This window comes from Nilaparvata lugens, chromosome 7, assembly GCF_014356525.2.
Source record: "Nilaparvata lugens isolate BPH chromosome 7, ASM1435652v1, whole genome shotgun sequence".
NCBI classification, from domain to species: Eukaryota; Metazoa; Arthropoda; class Insecta; order Hemiptera; family Delphacidae; genus Nilaparvata; species Nilaparvata lugens.
In genome coordinates this window covers 23,505,733-23,523,571 of record NC_052510.1, presented here as the reverse complement: position 1 = coordinate 23,523,571, position 17,839 = coordinate 23,505,733, and the positions used below count along the sequence as shown (strand labels likewise).

The window sequence follows — 17,839 nt, the reverse complement described above, 5'->3', positions numbered from 1 at the left end:
CTGAAGGATTAAAAATACGGTATTTGAACCAAATATCGTTCAGAATATACTTCGAGAACAGAGTCTTGTCGGGTTTTAAGCTCTATTGTAGGAATTTATATGATCTATGGCTGCCTCTGCTGTACAATTGATGCATTCGTTCCTAAGTCGAGGTAGGTAACAGATAAAAGCTGATGTATGAGCAGGTAAGGACAAAGAATAAATATCTCGATCTGACCCCACTCGCTACATCCACCTAGACCTGTTCCAATATCCAGCTTAATTCAATTATTCCAATGATCGTATTCGATCGGTTCTTGATGATATAGAACGTATCAGACACAATAATTGACAGGCTTAAGAAATAATCGAACTCAGAAAGCGAATTAACAAAACTGAAATATATTACAATAAAATATGCAATCATACAGTGCAGATTCAGAATTTGATTTACAGGTTGATAATAATTTAGCATTAACAGAAGGAGTTAAAAATGTTCTTGTGCTTGCATGATACCATGCGTGATTCAACAGAATTTTACAATTGATAAAATTGAACAGTTTTGAAAAAATAGTGAAAAAATGAATTATAAAATATTTTTTAAAAATGCTCGGGGTCGTGGTTCAGGCAGCGGAGGATAGTTAATCAACTACAAATTCTTATAAATTTAATATGAATAAATTCTAGACTCTTAAATGCTAAAGCGCTTGTCGGCGTGGCCAATAATTTAACGAAGAAAAATTTATGTTTTTCTGCACTGAAATATTTTCGAAGCGTAGATTGGGGCCCCTTATGACTTATAACTCACGTGAAATTCCTTGGTAGTCGTGGTTTTCTTCTTTAGATCAAAAATCGTTTGATCGGCGGCAATCCAGGCTTCGGTTTCAGCACGTGGGGAATTTTAATTTAAATATCTCCTTCACCGAATTAATTAAGGGATAATTTACTTTAAGCTTTTAAATTTATCGATTGATGAGAACAGAAATTTACGAATAACAAATAAATTGGCCTAAAATATCGGCTCACAAATAGAACATTTAAAATCGAACAAGAAATTTTCACAAATAGGTCTTTGGTAACTATAAAAAGAGATCTGCATGGTAAGGATTTCAAAAGGAAGTGCTGCTCTTTTCTCTAAGCTTTTAGGCTAGACCTTGCTTCTCAGAATCTCAATGTAATAATTTGCATAAAAATTTGCCATTGGTAGAACGCTTGTGACGTAAACATGACGTCAGTGGCAAGTAGTAGAATACAATTCCTTTAATTACAATAATAATTTAATTTAGGTAATCCTTAAAACTGCTTAATCTTATAGACATAGTTTCTCTCATACAATGTACATGTGCTAGTGTAACTGATAAGGCAGGGTTGGTGTCTGATAATAGATTAACATGTGTTGCTTTCAAACGATCACCGTCTTGGTGCTATTTCTATGCACTGTGATTGGCTTAGACCTACCAAAGAGATTTAATTACCATGTGGTTCAGTTGAATTAAGTCGTTAATGAATTAATACTCTTGTACAATTTTTATTAGGTTTGAGATTGTTATAAATAATTTCTGCCATTTTATCAATAATATAATTTCATGCTATGACCTATTTAGTTACAATAAGACCTGACATATAATATAATTTCTTAATAATAAATAATTTCAACGATAACACATACATTTTATTTTTTTTTATTTGAAATTCTTGATCCTTTATGGATAGTTTTGATTTTTAGAGATGGTATTATATCTTACGTGAAGCCAGCGTGACATTTGACAATACTTTGAATCAGTCAGCTGCGTTCGAACTGTTTTTAAAAACATCTGATCGATAGTAAACAAAGTGTAACCTCAAAATCAGTGAGCGATTCATAAATAATTTGTGCTTTATTCGCAAAATAATTATAATTTTATTGAATAATTTTCCTAGAAAATATTCAGTACAGAACGGTACTCTTATCTAATATACAGTTATTGATAAGTAAGCTTTATCGCTCGGTCGCTAACTATTCCTTTAGCAAATTCCTTCATTTTAAAAGGTAATCACAATTTTTCTCTCTTTTCATGAGATCTATTTGAAAGATTCATCACAATATGAATATAGTATTTGAGGCATGGAGCCATAGTATTGACGACGAGACACATTCTAACAAATTTTTTGTTCTACAAAAACACATCAGAGAGCTGGGAAGGCCAAGAATGTACCCCAGTAGAATATTCAACGAAATCGACCTATCAAAATTGAGCCAATCATACTTGACAAATGCAATTTTATATATTAATGAAATAACAAAACATAAATTCACAAACCATTTTACTCCATATACATCCAAATGTATATAATACTTTGTATTACAACGTCATTTTCATTAGACTTACTACTTGCAAACACCAACTTCTATTCTACTGCCATAGATTAATAAATATATTACAAGAAAAAAATCATTGATAATGAAATCACAAAGAGTTTAATATATGAGGTGGAAACTGGGTGTACGGGAAGGTATAGGCTACTCGCAGCTTGCAATTTCTGAATAATTGCTTACATTCTTTTGGTGGATTTTGCGATATAATTATTGTTATTTATTTCTTTATACTCTTATCATCTATCTGTACTCTGTTTTCTTTATGACCCATTTTCTTGTAGTAAGGATATTTCTTTATTGTTTCTATGATATTATCTAAATCTACTTCCAGAGTTCAAACTCACCCTTAGAAGGGTAACCATGAGTAAATTTTTACTCGCACCGCAAATATTTTCATCATTAAATATCTGGATACTTCCTACCAAGGCTAAGGCCACGGCCAAACAGTTCTGCTTGAGACAGCATCAAAAAAGAAGTTGAATATGACTTATTAGTTCAGGCAATGATTGCCAAAAAAAGGTAAAGAAGGAAAAGTTTGGAACACAGTTTTTGACCTCGCAGCTCTTTTAAGAATAGTAAGGGGGTGAACATATCAAACGTCCTCCTACACACTGTGCTAAGGGGGTGGGGGTGTTATAGTGTTGAGTGTAAAAGATTCATTTTAAAAACAAACATCAATTGACAGGGGAATTTGGAGGGAATGTTTGGAACACATTTTTTAACTTCGCAGCTCTGTTTGGACTACTTAGAAGGAAAAATCCTCATCCCTACCCCTTGTCCTTAAGGGATGAGGATGGTTTAAAAGTTCCGTTTTTTTATTTCTGGCTTACTTGCATGTATCTTCAAAACAATGCATTAATTTCAGCGACATGACTAAATGAACAAAAATGAAGCTACATAAATTTCAGACAAGTTTTGTTTTGTGAGAGTTTTTGATATCTTCTCTAGTATTCAAGTTATTCGCTTTTAGAAGTGTGAAATCTTTGAAAAGACAGTTTTTCTTTCAATTTTTTGCACTTAAAGGGTGTATTACTCAACAACAATGCATCAAAAAAGAAGTACTTGAAACGTTGGGTTGTAGAGTATTCAATTCTCTTTAATTTGATTTATTATTTTACCATTTTATGCTTCCCATCAATTGTTAGAGCAGCTTCAGTGTTGAGTGTTAAATTGTCAATACAGCCAGCAACAAGTGTCAACATGTCGGTACTCCATCTTTAGCATATAGGTTAGGAATGAGGATTTTCAATATGTTCAGCTCCTAACTAGTCTTAATGAAGCTGCAGAGTCAAAAAATATGTTCCAGATATTGAGTTCAAATTAAATTGTCAAATGATCAATTGTTGCTGTTTTGATAATTTCACACTCAAAACTAAAGCTACTATAACAATTATTGTTATAGTGATGGAAAGCATAAGATGTTGAAATAATACATCAAATTGAAGAGAATTGAATCCTCTACAACCCAACGTTCAGTACTTATTTTCTCGAAGCATTGTTGAGTAATAAGTCCTGAAAGAGCAAAAAGTTCGAAGAAAAACTGTCTTTTCAAAGATTTCACACTTTTAAAAGCGAATATCTCGAAAACTAAAGGAGATATCACAAAACTACTGAACAAAATTTGTCGGAAATTTATCTTGCTTCACTTTTTTTCAGTTGGTCATGTCGCTGAAATGCATTGTTCCCAAGATACATGCGTGTAAGCCAGAAAAGGAAAATGCAACTTTCGAACCACCCTCATCTCATCTCTCCCTTAAGCACAAGGGGGAGGGATGAGGATTGATATGTTTACCTTCTAAGTAGTCCAACCAGAGCTGCGAAGTCAAAAATTGTGTTCCAAACATTCCCTCTAAATTTTCCTGTCAATTGATGTATTGCACTATGAACTCATGATTAGAACGGATTTTTTGAATAAATCGTTGAAAGTTATAATAAGGCCAAGAAGATGAAAAAATCGGAGCGGGAATGGTTTTCTTAAAAATGTGATACCTTCGAGAGCTCATATCTATAAAACTATGAGATATGGAAAAATGTTACAAATGAAAATTGTAGGCTAATTTATATGTTTCAATTTTATATTCTAATAAAATTTTCAAAAGACGCATATTGTTTGAGATATGTGCAAAAAGAGCTGCGGGGTCAAAAATTGTGTTCTTAACTTTTCCTTCTATAATCTTTCGTTAACTGGACTATATTTATTTATTGAAAACAAGAATATGTGGAAGCAACAGATCAATGTAATTAAGGATTATTTTTTAAGGTTGCGTTTGTCTATTATAGTCTTGTTCTACATCTTTCTCTCCAAAATTGAATTTGTGAGAAAATATTTTGTGTTTATTGTACATTTAACATAGTAAATCTGCTTCAAACCTTAAAGGAACTTGGTTTTCGGGACAAAGTTTCGCGTATTTCGTCACATATCTTAAAAATTACAGTAGCTAACGGTCTGGAAACGGTTTTATTAAATTTCTCAGTTCATTTTACATAAAGTACACTAAATTTAACATCTTTATTCTTAATTAACAGTCGACAAATACCCGTAGGGCAAGGGAACTGAAATTCAGGCGAAATCTTTCACCCTGTATAACTTGGTAACTAAGCATTTTCGGACCTTAAGAACTTTTTTTTTCTTTTGATGTGAGGAATCACCCCCTGGCTTATGGGCACCTTTTTTCAGAAAATCCTGTATATTGTGGCTATGATGATGGAACTATACACAAAGTGTCTTCTTAACTAAAGCCGTGTTTTCGTAACGGGCAGACGACAGAATTCACTTTAAATTAACATTGGTTCTTATGGGAGTGTTCACCCATCGGCAGAAAGTTGAGCAGAAAAAAAGAACTGTTCAAATCAGAGATGAACTGTCGTTCATTTTGCCGTTCATTTTAAGGCCTATCAACACAATGCTATTTTGCTTCGACCGATCACTGCTCGTGAACCGTTTTGTCGAAAAAGAACTAATTTCGGGATTCTGTCGACGGGAACAGACAGCTTGGAAATATTTTTCTGCTCTGATCACGTGACACCGGCAGAATAATCTTTCTCTGGATCAGACACCATGTTCTTTTTAACCTCAATCTTTAATTGTTGGATGGTTTGTTTTGATATTATTTTGCTGTTGGTTGTCAGATTTCGGATTGCTTTTTTTTTTTTTAAGATTACGTCCTAAAGACTCCAGTCATGGAGTATAAGACAAGTCATGTTATTACATAATAATTCTAACACTAAGTAGTTCAACCTAGTTTAGGTTTGAAAGGAATTCTTGTACACTATAAAAAACTCTATCAACTAAATATTTTTTAATTTGTTTTTTGAAAATCTTCAAATCATCATTACTTTTCAAGATTTGAGGTAGCTTGTTATAAAATTTCCTACCAATATAATCTGGTTTTTGTTCAAATAACCTACTATTGTGACCCATTATATGATAATCTGCTCTGTTTCGCGTATTATACTCATGAACATCTGAATTTTGGATCACACCACTCGTTTTCACATGCATTACAACTTCATATACATACAAAGATGGCACAGTTAATAGACCAAGCTTTTTAAATAAAGGCCTACAAGAGTCTAACCTATTCACTTTCTCTATACATCTGAGTGCCTTCTTTTGAATCTTAAACACCCTGTCCATATTTTGTTGAGATGAATTACCCCATACTAAAAAAGCATACCTAATATGAGATAGTATAAGTCCATGGTAAGCAGTTAACAGTAGTTTTTTATCATTCAGCCTAGCAAGCTGCCGCAGGACAAATACCCCAGATGATATCTTATTACATATCCTCTCAATGTAAGGATGTCATGTTAATTTCCTGTCCAATAAAATTCCCAAGAATGCTACTTTCTCTTCTTGGTCTAATTCATTTTCCTCTACAAACACATTTATTTCTCTATCCTCTACTGAATTATATTTACTTTTGAATTGTAGGAATTGACATTTCTTACAATTTATTGTTAATTGCCTTTGCTTCAAGAATTGGACAATTGACTGTACTCCAGTAAAAGCATTTATTTCTAGACTATCTAATAAATAATTGTTAAAGATAAGCGATGTGTCATCAGCAAACAACAGAGCTCTGTGATCTTTTAACTCTTTTGGTAATTGGTTCACATACAACAGAAACAGTAAGGGACCCAGAATTGAGCCTTGAGGTACTCCAGCCTGGACCTCCAGTTTTTGAGATTTAATTTTTACTATTTCATTCCCATCCACCTTGGTAAGCTCAACACACTGGTTTCTACCTATGAGATATGATTCAAACCATTTTAGTTCTATACCATTCACACCTACAGTTTTTAGTATTTCCAATAATATTCTATGGTTCACACAATCAAAAGCTTTGGATAAATCAAGAAAAATTGCGGCTGCCTTCTCACCTGAATCTATTATATCTATTAGTCTTTCAACAAGGGATACTATTGCAGTCTTAGTAGATTTCCCTTTCTGGAACCCATGCTGTTCATCACATATGAAATTAATTTCTTCCAGGTGCATCAATAGCCTATTTAAAACTACTCTTTCAAAAATTTTACTTATTACATTTAGAATACTAATGGGTCTATAATTTTCAACTCTTTCAGAATCACCGCTCTTGAAAATTGGCAAAATTTTTCCTTGTTTCAGATCATCAGGGAAAATACCCTGCTCTAGTGAAGTATTGAGGAGATGCAATAAAGGGTCCAGTAATTCATTTTCACATTCTTTTAAAATTTTGCTTGAGACCCCATCCAATTCTACTGTTTTTTTGTTATTCAAATTTTTTATTATTCTTGACAACTCATCTCTTGATAATGGATGAAATTTAAATACCTTTTCAATTGGCTCAGCAATTAATGTAGTTGTATTATAAGTATTAGTGTTCAGTGACTTTTGGAGATTATATGCAACCTGTTGATAATACGTATTGAAAAAGTTACAAATGTCTATACTATCATCCATATAATTTCCATGTTCATCGATTATCCTAGGGACATTAGTAACTGTATCTTTTTGAGCTGCTCTCCTATTTCTATTAATTACCTCCCAAACAGCAGAGTTAAAATTGGTACTAGTTGTTAATATTTCAGCTGTTTTCTTACACTTAGCTTTCCTCACTTCTTTTGCATAGTTTTTCTTTAGATATTTGTATTTGACTTCACTCGGAACATCCCTCACTAATTTAAATTCCTCATAAGCTTCCCTAACAATATTTCTTTGAGTAAGAATATGCTACTATTATAGGCTACTGTGAAATTAATTTGCAGTAGAAAATTGAGGTATAAAATATTTCTATTGGTTTCTTTATTCTTATAATTTTTACAAGAGAAATTGAAAATGGATTTACTACAGAAAGGTGTGAAATTTGTTATAAATTTGATGCGACAGTTCAAAGTTTTGTACTTTCCAGACCTGCACAACGAATTACCTATTTGAAAAATAGAATATGGTTAAAAATTGCTGATGTGATAGAGAATTCAAGTAAGTAGACTTAAATTTCTCATAATAAAGTAGGCTAGATCTACCGTACACAATTTGATATAATTTTTATAAGTAGCCTACCAGCATGTTTACAATTTTTATTCAGGTAGCCTTCTGTAGTAGGCCTTTAATAACCTAGTCTCTAGGTCTAAATTGCTATCTTTTTCATTTTTCAAGAAGTTAGAAGTTGACGAAAGTTTATTTATTTATTTAAAGTATAATTTCTAGTGTTTAATAATAATGTAAAGCCTAGACTAGCCAGTTTGTGTATGGTAGAGAATTATCACAAGAAAGAGAGAAATCTAATCAACTATTTAGAATTAAACTCATTCAAACTTGATTGATTAGATTAACATTAAATGATCAGATTCAAAACATTATTCAACCAAGATAACATTTTGCATTAACCTATGTATGATAAGATAGCATTTCATGCTAACAATCTTTTACGTACTTTCATTAAGTTGGCCTAATCACAAAATACATTTTTTATAATGCAGCTAGTAGTTTTCACAAACAGATTTATTGAAAATAACATCATCATTTGACTTTGAAGTATTCCATTACATTCTAAGTCCTAAACTTCCATTATCCTTGTTGCACCTCAAAATATTGTAAACCCATACTGTAGTTTATCAATACAATAACAAAACTAACCTGACTATTAGAACATTTACTTTGTCTTTGGTACCTATCTATGAATTAATCTTCTTTTAATTAATTCAAATTCACTTGGAAACAAAATTGGTTCATAGATTGTTATAGAAATAACTTGATCAGAGTCAGTGTAATTGAATATTGAAAGACTGCCATTGAAAAAAGATAAAATAGGTACTATTTTTCTGGTTGACCATTGCTACCAAACTCATTTAAAACTTAAATAGTAATGTATTTGAAAAACTTATTCATGCTCTATTGATCGATATATTGCGTGATGCCAGGTATATCAATGTAAATAGTAGAAATTAAAACAGGAGACACATAACATAGATGGATTAAAAACACTGAAAAACTTACATTATAATCGAAAATTTTCGAGGAACTGTGTCCCTTTTCTCGAACGAGCAGAGAGTGTAATGTAAGTTTTTCAGTGTTTTTAATCTATCTATGTCGTGTGTCTCCTGTTTTAATTTATATTATAAAACTTTAAAGTGTTTTCTGTTATGTGCTACGAATGTAAGTAGGCTATATACTTATAGTATGTATAGTCTATCTAATGTAAATAGTTTATTGAGGCCCAGTTCACTTCTAATTTATTCAAAGTCCAAACTAGGCCTATGTATTATCATTGATGATTAACTTCACTTTATCTCCAAAATATATTTTGAAAGATTAAATATGTTTCTTTTTTCAGGTACCATTTACAAACAAAATATTGAAGAGAATGTGCTCAAAGGAAATGCATATGAATTCATTTTTGTTGACCAGGATGGAAAAATTCTTTGGAACCCATAGATAGAATAAGTTAGTTAGGTAAGATCAAATTCCACACATTTTTTAAACTATATGTGGGCGATGTCATTTTATACAGTTTCCTATTTTTTCAAAAAGTTTATCCACGATGTTTTATTATTGATTTGATGTTAGATATTTAAATAGTAAGACATAAATATGGTATGTGACTAAAATAATTGAAAAACTGACTGAATTACAAAATCATTAATAGCTTACAGGAAATTTTAATATTTCGAAACTACGTGAAACCACATGAGATCAAGATGGACAGTTGAGAAGTGTGTTTAAAAAACAATGTAATCACTTATCATTCATGGAATAGAGCTGTTCATAATATTTGGGATTCCTTCCATAAAGAAATAATTTATGTAACAAAATCTAATAATGTGATAACATTTTAACATCAGATTATTGATTCAATGTTATCACATTATTAGATTTTGTTACATAAATTATTTCATTATGGAGGAAATCCCAAATATTATGAACAGCTCTATTCCCTGAATGATGAGTGAATACATTGTTTTTTAAACACCCTTCTCAACTGTTCATCTTGATCTTGAGTGAATGTTAAACTTTATAAATGACCATACATTAGAACTATGAATAGATGACTTCAAAAATTCAACCAGCAAGTGCTGGTAAAAAACACTGAATAATAGCTTAAATGACAGTGATTCCACCTTTTAAAATTTATAATTGAATTCATGGATGAAATACCTGCATTGTTTTGAGAGAGATTTATGTATTTACAGTTTGGTATTCATTTTCAAATCACTCAGTTCTACTTATAATGTTGTAGATAATTATCATTTCAGATCAAGCAATTAATTGATTATATTTCCATTTGTTTCATTAAACTTGTTTCTCTAAATATAGAACCAATAATTACTTTATGCAGTACATTTTTGAAGAGTCAAATAAACCAAACGGTCGAGAAGTAGGCCAACTGGCCACAGAAATGAATGAATTGTTCATGGTATCCAAAAATATGTTGTTCACCAACAAGTTCTTTTGACCTTGGGAAACACTGATTAATACCAATTCCTACATAGAGATTGATGCTAATAATAATTCAACTGTTTGTTGGAATTTCTCATATAATATTACTTTTCATTATTGGGAGTTTCTTGCCAAGAAATATAATTGAAAACTTATACAGATTACAAACAACCAATTTCAGAATTCACTTTGCAAAGTTTTTTTATAATGAATAATAAATTATAACTTTTTGATTTCAGGCCTAGTGGTGTACCAGCCAGAAGTAGAGGATGACAAAGAAAATCAGCAATAATTCATGTATGATGTAGTAGCCTACAGAAGAAAGAGATGGACTAATCTAAGAAATATATTAATTTTTTCAGTAAATCTTGATGTGTTTATTTCATGTTATTCATAATAATATCCTCTTTGGGGGGGTTGGGCGATCGCTCCTGCTAACTGCTTCAATTCAGTTAGTTTAAGAAAACAGCAAGTGACATGAAGCTAATAAAATAAGTTTTGATGGTTTATACTTGAAGGATTTTTAAAACTATATTCAACCCAACAGCATCGAACTCTTATTAACAACTTTATTGGTTCTGTATGGCTTCTGCTTCTTTTGGAAATAATAAAATTATTTAACATTGCTGACTGGCAAATGCTATAGGTAACATGTAAAATAATAGACTTGAATTTTATATAAAATAGGGTAAGCTATCACAATTATGTATTGCATTAAGAATTAAATAATAGTACTTATGTACTGCATTGAACGGGTAATAATTCTTTGAATATGAAAAATAACTCACGCAAAAGTTGAAAATATTATGTTCAAAGCCACATCAAATATAATTACTTTTAATTCTACCTTCTAGACTATATTTCCAAGGTTTTGATTAAAATTGATAAGCTTTTAGAACATTATAAGTAAATAAGGAGTTTGAATGGCTACTCTAATAAAAAGCTTGTGAGTAAAATTTACTCATGGTTACCCTTACACGTAAATTTGCATAGTAATATTTACTAATTGGTTACCATTAAGCGCTCTTTTCATCAAGTAATCCTACTGATATCAAACTGTTAAAAGTTGTTTTTTATGTAATCATCAGAATTTCTATCACAGATGGCAAAATTCATCAGAATAGATAGTTTTTAGTATAATATATTCTTCCATTGAATTACATATTTCATACTTTTGTTCAAATTTCAGAGCATAGGTATCAATCTGGACTCATTAAATGATAGATTTAGAGTCTTAAGAATCGTAAATCAACAAATCTTCGAGGTATATGGAAGAGCCTTTGGTATTTGAGGTATATGAAAAGGAGATTGTAGATGTGAAATTGAATTGTAAAGGAGATTGTAAGAAATAGCCACACTTTTGGTTCCATTAATCTTTTCTCTTCGTTTTTTTGTTTCTTGATTTTCCTTGTTATGTTATAATTTGTGAAATGTAACTGAGTTTTCACTCTGCTTAATGAGTTAATCTTACGTCCATAAATCGATGTGTGTGTGTGATTAACAAGATTCACATTCATAGAAATCCAAGAGATATTTTTCCTACACTGAATAGAAGAGATTCAAAGTTCTGGAGAAGAGTTTCAAACTCAAATTAATCTAAGATTGTTTTACAAGAAAAGAAGAAGTTGGACAATCTAGTCAAGTTCTCTGCTACACAAAGCAAACGACATTGAGAGTATGAGAGAGAATAATTCAGAATAAGGGAGAGAGAGAGAGAGAGAGAGAGAGAGAGAGAGAGAAAGAGAGAGAGAGAGTGAGTGAGTGTGAAAGAGAGAGTGAATGAGAGAGACAGAGAGAGTGTGTGTGTTAGAAAGGTACTGTGGGCGAACAAAATGCGTTGAGGTGAATATTCGTTTAAACTCAATTTACTAGAAGATCGAGCAAGTATCAATCTGTGTTGTAGGTGTAGCTAACAGACTACATAATGAATAAACGATATAACTATATTGTATACTGTGGATAGAATATATGTGTTCTATATACATAAAGAATAAGATATACATGTTCTATATTCAGTGTCACCCAGCTATGACTCACTTCAGTTTTTTATTGTTTTATTTGGAACCTCTCCACTTCCTCTCACTCTTTACAACAGATCACCCAAGTGACCTTCCTCTTCAGCCTGACACTATGAGACAATTCTGAGCTGTCTCCCAGAGCAATGGTGACATGTCTTGAGACCAGAAGAAAATCTAATTCAGCGGAAAATTAACTTTTGCCAGATTTTCTTATTATTCACCTACTGCAACTAGAATAATAGTAGCTACTATTATAATAATAGTACTAGTATAATATAGTACTAATATAGTACTATAATAATAATAGCTACTAATTCGTAGCTGAATTTCCAAGTGATTCAGTGTTAAATTACATGTGAATCATGTCTAGTGATGAAAATGATTAAAAAATTACTACATAAAATTCAAACAAATAATGAACCTGATTCTCAAGCTAAACCAGAAATCTAAAACCTAATCTTATTCAGATTAGAAAGAATTTTAATTCTAAGACAAGAGTTCTATGTATTGAGATTTAAAGAATCCTCTTAGTTATGGTAGAAATGAAACTATAGAAGTTACAATAATGATTTAAACGAAGAATGTGAGTACAGAAATTTTTGCCCTTTACCTGAGGGTGCTTTGAATATCTCAAAATGTTATAAGCGAACGTCTTACCATAATTATTTGTTATGACCCGTTTATTAGGTGACTGCTTGAGGTCAGCTCTACGAAGTACAAGTCTTGTACAGTACAGTATTATAAAAATTCCTTCCCTATGGTTCGAAATTAACTTAAAGCTAGACATTAGTACTGTTTACGCTAGTATTTCTTGAATCTTTAGGCCTTGAAGGTTTATAAAGGTATACAAAATATTAAAATGAGAGGACTGTTTTGGCACGGATAGAAGTCTCAAGTGGAACACATTTCCAGGAAAAGCCCGGTTATCGAGGAGTTTGGAACCAAGTGAATTTTGTGTGACTTGTAAAGGAGATGATTGACTGGGAAGAGATAGTAACTTTGTACGAAACCAAATAGCCATTAATGCTCATTTTCAATTACTTCAATTGGTGAAGGGGTTGGAATCTGTCAAGAACCCGTAGTTATGGTAAATAAACTTCAGTAGTTACAATTACTGTAAGAATAATGTGATAATTGAACGAAATTGATTGTCCCTGCAATTAGCGTGCTTTAAACCTCTCAGATTGGAAAAGACGAGTGACCGCTTGAGGGCTGCTTTTAATTATTATTAAATTCAGACTCACTTCCGATGGCTAGAAAGTATTTGTATTCGATGTACTACAAGTAACACTCTGCTCAAAGAAGTGAATCAATCTGGGCTTTGGTCTAAGGCATTTAGGCTTTAGGCTCAAGTCTCTCATTAGTGATTTGGCTGATTGAAGAAAAAATCTATTTTCTCTACAAGTTCTGTGGCCTAATCCATTCAATTTTTTTATTATTTCTATTAAAACTAGTCACTAGGACTAACCATTAATTTTGTTCTCTTATTTCTTATCCTAAAATATTAATTTTTATTGCTAAAGTCTTCCAGTGAAGCCTACAGTTCTAATCTATAATTTCTTTACTTTAAATTCTTACGCTACACATTTATTTAATTTATACTTTTTTCACTTCACTAGCACTACACCAACTCGAAGGGATTTGTTCTATTCAACCTCCTTGTGAGTTCAGTGCTGTCTAGTAGTTGGATGACTTCGGTGTTGTCGTGTTGATGAAGACGTTACTCATGATGGGCTGCCAATCGTCTTATTCCATTGGTCACATAGGGGATGTGCAGACTGCAGATCTCGGTGCAAATCGCTATTCTTTATGTACCAGGGCGCATTTACCATGTTCCGCAGTACTTTGTTTTGGAATGTTTGAATCTAATTGATGATAGATGTTCTAGAGCAGCCCCAAAGCTGAATTCCATATGACCAGACAGGTTTTAGAATTTGTTAGTAAATCAATATTCTGTTGTCCAATGAGATGTGATTGTCGGCCCAACAGCCAATAGATTTTACTGTATTTGAGTCCCAGCTCGCTCCTTTTCATCTTGATATGCTCTTTCCATTCCAACTTAGCGTCATGAGTCATTCTAAGGTATTTTGCTGTGTTGCTGTGTGGCACTACATTCCCATTTAGATTTATTCGAATCGGATCATTGATATTTTTGTTTGTGAAGTTGATATGAATGGACTTCATCTTATTCAATCGAGTTCTTCATTTTTTGGTTCAGTCACTGAATTTGTTGCTAGCATTCTGTAGTTTTGTGGCTGCTTCTTTTACTGTTTCCCGTTCTGCCAGTATTGCAGTATCATCAGCAAAAGTAGCAATTGTCACTGCATCCAATTCAGGAAGATCGCTTGTGTACAGCACATAAAGAACTGGTCCAAGAACACTACCTTGTGGAAATCCAGCTCTTATTTCCTTTAATTCAGTAAAACCTTGTTTTACTCTGAATAATCTGTTGGTGATGTATGATTTTAAAAGTTTTATAAGTTGAGTGGGAGGAATTTTATGAAGTTTATTGATCAGCCTTTATGCCACACTTTGTCAAATGCCTGTGCCACATCAAGGAAGGTTGCTGAGCATAATTATAGATTTTTTCTTTAATGAATTCTCTATTACATTGGTTTCACTGGTTACACTGATTTCTGGATTTGCCACATGAAATTGCTTGCAGCTTCATCCAACTGCTCAGCTGTTCTAAGTGGAATACTAAAGTTGATTTCATTCTCCAACTCCACTTTAAAAGCTTCCCAGTCTGTTGACCTGTTCACTAACATTGGTCTGTCTTCTTTCTTCATTCTTTCATTCACATATGAAAAATTCTCGTGAAACTGCTATATCCACACACTAGACAAGCATAGAACTGCGTGTATCTAGTTTATTCAGTGCGTGCACCTACTACAGCCTGCTGTTCCAAAAGACTGTTGAAAAATTGACGACAAACAAAATATTTCAGAGAAAATTAATTCCAACTGCAAATGATAAACAATAAGATGTTTTTTAGGTTGGAGACCTGTGACTTAAGCTGCGTTTACACCGGAGTTAATAACATGAGTTATTAACAAAAAGTTAATAACTTGACTGAATCGTCAAAAATTTCTCTTAACAAAAGTTTAATAACTCGTGTTTTTAACAGAAAATTCCTTGATATTAACAAGATCTTGTTACCAATATAATTGACTTCCATATGATTTCATTTAACGAGACTACTCATATGATTTAACAGCCGGAATAAAAAGCAAAAAATCGTCTTCAAAATACTTTAAATTGAAACAGGTGTGATCATTAACATAAAGATCTTCATCTGATTCAATGTGAACAAAAAATTACAGCGCGTTTACACAGAGTTTAAAACAAAAGTTTTCAACATAAGTTAATAACATTTTCCTACAGTTACCTTGAAAAGTGACCATTCCTGCACTGATTACAGAACGCAAAGAATCACTTTTCCGCACTAGTGCGCAAAGTGATTACTTTGCGTACTCCAGATTTGCAACATGACAACACAAAATAGTTAGTGGGTTATATGGATGATTGGTTCGCAAAAACCAAAATTAAGTTGGTTAGAATGACTGTGTTTGGATAAGAATCATTTCGATGGTTACATTTATGATAAAATCCCAATCTAGAAATCCAAAAAAAGAATATTTTTTATGTAAATCATAACTAAATGATTACTTCTCATCATTTAATAATAAATAATGTTTCTTTTCTATTGATAATTATTATTGCAACTGCAAGCAATGAGAAATGTAGTCTAGCAAATACACATTCTGAAATTTGAACTTTGAGGTTAAATAATTACTGTTCATTGATATCCATGTGAATAAAAGAGCTACAATCAATATTCTCTGGTGTCTATTTATTTTTATTAATATTTTTAGGCTACTTTGAGCATTTTTTGTAGTTTATGACGTAATTTGAAATCTGAATTTCTGGAAACTGTTTTTAGATAGATGGAAAGATAGAGCGAACGTAGTTATGATTTTTTCCGCTAGGTCACGCGCCTGTCGGTTCTTCATACTTCCATCATTCAAATCAGCTGTTGGCGTGTATTTTGAATGCAAATTTGTTGTTTCTTGTTCGATTTTCGTGATAATTTGTGTAAAAAATGGATGTGGATAGTTTTGAATGTGATAGTGAAAGTGAGACAAGCATCTGTACTCCAGAAGAATTGACAGAAATCGCTAAAAATGTTTGTCTAAACTTAGTTCCAGAAAAATCGAGACAAAAATATGAAAACAGGTATGAGATGTTCTCTTTGTGGTGTGACAGTAAAAAAGTGAAAACCCCATCAGAAAGCGTTCTTTTGGCATATCTTGCTGAACATTCAAAAATAATGAAACCTCCTACACTTTGGAGCATTTATTCCATGCTAAAAGCAACAATTCGTGTGAAACATGATATAGATATTAGTTCTTATAAAAATGTTACTGCATTTCTTAAAAAACAGAATGTTGGCTATCAACCCAAAAAATCTAAAACATTATCCAAAAGTGATCAATGTTCATCAAATACTGTCATTATAACATGGACCTTACTATTAATAGGCCTATGTGTTTGGTGAGAAATTTCCTTGAATGATACTAAACTGCTGAAAATTATTAAATTTTGAACAATAGTATTGTGAAACATCTGGAAGGAGAATTCAAAATAATTTATTCATGAATTATTGAATTATTCATGCTTTGAGGTAATTCAATTTTTGAGGAAGCAATTTTCAAATATAGGTGTTTCAAATCAGTACATTTTTAAACAGTCAGTCTTGAATCTCTACTCCATATTGATGCCACAAACACACAATATAAACTTACAAACACAACCCTACTGTCTCTTATAAAAGATTATATGTTTTAATTGTCCCCATGAAAAATATCAATTGTATTTGCATATATTTTTCCTATATTAGTCCCTCAATGATCGATATATTTTGTAGAATTGTGTTTGTTGAATTACTTTCTCTGCCACAAGAAATCCAAAAAAGTGTTCCATTCTACTACCCGTACCGCATCTGAAGGAGATGCCCCGACAATGTAAAATAGAAGAAACTTTTTAGAAATCTTACAAGTGAAAGAGTAGGCCTACTCGTTACAAAGTGGCGCTACAATCACAACATGGTGAGAGTTTAAGTAATGAAGTCTTAGAAGTTCAAACATGGGTCGAGAAGAAAACAATGATAAATTATTGTATGTTTCTCTGGTGTGTTTTGAATGGCAAAAGTTGTGAGTTTGAGAAATCCAGTTGAATTCAGAAGACTTTCATTCTCCTGTACAGACTTGTGAGAACCAATTTTCTAATAATGCGGATCCCATTCTTATTTTGCAATTTTTTTTTATGAAACTCTCAAATCTGTCTTAAACTAGTTTTCTATTCACAAATCTCCTTAATCGTGCAAATGTGTAAATTTTCTCAGTTCTTGATTTTGAAAATTTAACTCATGGAAACTTGAAGTCTTCTCAGAAATTATTTAATATAAATGGATGAGCGTTATTTCCTGTTCTTCGAAGTTCTTATTCATAGAGTTTCCAAGATACTATAAAATTTTATTTATAATTTTCACTATCGTCGAGATGA

The 17,839-nt window shown here is 32.0% G+C and overlaps 1 protein-coding gene and 1 long non-coding RNA gene across 5 annotated transcripts in view; one reads left to right on the top strand and one right to left on the bottom strand.

The window, feature by feature from the left end:
- LOC111046315 (rho guanine nucleotide exchange factor 17) overlaps positions 1-17,839 on the bottom strand; it is a 216,859-nt gene that overhangs the window by 130,074 nt on the left and 68,946 nt on the right. The window lies entirely within an intron of this gene.
- Positions 7,573-10,541, top strand: LOC120352330. The gene is made up of 3 exons (XR_005571774.1): positions 7,573-7,799; positions 9,154-9,272; positions 10,496-10,541. It is a non-coding gene; the product is annotated as an uncharacterized LOC120352330 (long non-coding RNA).